Source organism: Myotis brandtii, unplaced genomic scaffold, assembly GCF_000412655.1.
Source record: "Myotis brandtii unplaced genomic scaffold, ASM41265v1 scaffold248, whole genome shotgun sequence".
Taxonomy (NCBI): Eukaryota; Metazoa; Chordata; class Mammalia; order Chiroptera; family Vespertilionidae; genus Myotis; species Myotis brandtii.
In genome coordinates, this window is record NW_005359397.1 from 2,050,584 (window position 1) to 2,052,873 (window position 2,290).

The 2,290-nt window shown below is 51.0% G+C and overlaps 1 long non-coding RNA gene across 1 annotated transcript in view; it reads left to right on the top strand.

Annotated features, from left to right (window-relative positions):
- Nucleotides 1–1,331: 1,331 nt before the first annotated feature.
- Nucleotides 1,332–2,290, top strand: part of LOC102241441 — a 20,681-nt gene continuing 19,722 nt past the window's right edge. The window contains exon 1 of the long non-coding RNA XR_313658.2: nt 1,332–1,649. This is a non-coding gene — a long non-coding RNA (uncharacterized LOC102241441). The remainder of the gene's footprint in view (nt 1,650–2,290) is intronic.

Consider the following 2,290-nt stretch of genomic DNA (forward strand, 5'->3'; position numbering starts at 1 on the left):
TGCCCCTTCCCCGCTCGGGGCCCAGCGAGGATTCTCAGCGGACCGGAGCCTGCGCGGAGCCGCCTCACCCGGCAGTGGTAGCGATGTAAGGAGCAGAGTCCCAGGGTCCCTCTGCCTTTCCCTCCCGACAGTCCCTTTCTGATGCCCCAGTTGTCATTTCCTCAGCCCTCGTCGCCCTCTAATTCGCGAGCCGGGCCGAGGCAGGTGGATGCAGGGACGCAAGGGGACCTCCAGTCCAGCCGACTTTAGGCACCTACACGAGAGAGCTGTTTTGTTTTCTTTTTCTGCTTTTAATTGAAGTGAAATTAACCCAACATGAAGTTAACCATTGTAAGGTGAAAATTTGGTGGCGTTTAGTACATTTACAACGTTTCGCAAATACCAACGTTATCTAGTGCGGAAACTTCTATCGCCTTGAAAGGAAGCCCCAGCCCCGTTTAGCTGTTGCTCCCATTCTCCCCTTTCCCAGCCCCTGGCAACCACTAGTCGGCTTTGTCTCTGTGGATTTACCTACCATGCACATTTCATATCGTGGAATCATACTTGTGATCTTTTGTATCTGGCCTCTTCTACTTACTGTAATATCTTTGAAGTTCTTCGGCTTGTAGCATATATTAGAACTTCAGTCCTTCTTATGGCTGAATAATATTACATTGTATATAACGCGTTGTTTATCCATTCATTTGTTGATGGACATTTGATTGTTTCTACCTATTGGCTATTGTGAATAGTGCTGCTATGAACACAAACATGTATTTGTTTGAGTACTTCTTTTCTTTTCTTTTGGATATATACCTAGGAGTGAAATTGCTGGGTCAAATTGCATGTGCCCTTGACTGGAATCGAACCCAGGACCAGTCCGCAGGCCGGTGCTCTATCTACTGAGCCAAACCAGCTAGGGCTTGCTCAGATTTTTAAATTATTATCCAAAGGAAGGTTAGTCCACCATTTCCAAAAACTAGAACCTCATTATATTCTTCTGCCTACTTATATATTTGCAATTTTCCATAATTTTAAACAGAAGAATGAGGGGGAAATGGTTGTATGCATGTCTTAATTTTTCTCATCTCATTAATCCGCAGGCTGAAAATTAGTTTCCTTCTCTTGACATGGCAGTTTAAAAAGTAAAATGAATAAAAAGGAAAGTTGTCAAAACGTTTGATGTGGTGGGTGGGGGAAGAACCACAACCCTAGCTGCTAGGAAGGAAGGAAACCTGTTATAGGTTTGTTCCACCACATGCAGTTCCTGAGAGTCACCAGCAGGGGGAAAACGTTCTGTTTCCGACGGGTCCCAGCGCATCACCGCGAATTCCTTAACCCAAGGAAAGAAGGCGAGAGCGCCGGGTACATCTCGGTCGGTGCACGGAGGGAACTGGCCTAGAGGGGTCACTCGGACCGCAGAGACCCCGCGAAACGGAGTCTACCTATTCCCAGAGGCCGTCCCTTTCGAGGCACACGGGTAACTTGGCCGGAACTCCCAGCTGACCTCTCAGCCCCACACTCAGGACTGCAGCAGCTCAGAGCCGCCTCCAAAGCAGCCCCAGCGGCGCAGGCAGGAGAGGCAAACCCTCGTCGGGTTCCCAGGTGAGCCCGTGCCCGAGTGCTAGCGGGATCCAGGTGAGCGTGCGCCCGAGTCCGCGAGTGACCAGGTGAGCCCGCGTCCGGGTCCGGAACGGAACCAGGGGAGCCCGCGTCCAGCCACTCTAGCATCATGGTGGGAGTCGGGTCGCAGGACTCGAGCAGTCAGTGGGCAAAATGGGTTGAAGCAGAGAACGAAGCCCGCTGGTGGTTCAGGACACGGGCCTGGGCACAGCTGTGTGTTCCAGGGCCAGGGGGCAGGAGATCAGAAAGGACCGCCTCCCACCAAGTGCGCTCATAGGATCACCCTTAAAAATGAGCCCTGCTAATGAGGTGCTGTGTGCGGGAGGGCGGGAGAGTGGTTATTTCATTAATAAGTGCTGGACATGCATCACTTTCTGGAGCACCTTGGCTACACCGTGTATTTGGAACCGGCGGCAGAGCCTGGGTCTGTGCCCCTGAGTTTTTGAATGACTGCGTGGGTAAATGACAAGCGACAGACGGGAAGAAATACCACCACTTCAGGGGATATTTTAAGATTGAAAGTCAGTGGATACTGAAGCAGTGAGAGAGACTGGAAAAGGAAAGCAAGAACAGAGAGATAAGAAGAAAAGATACAGGAAGTCTAAGAAAGAAACCGAGTGGACACAGAGCCCGGTGGATCCCACAGCTCGGTGGGGCGCACAGGTTAGGGGCAGAGCGCTGTCCATGT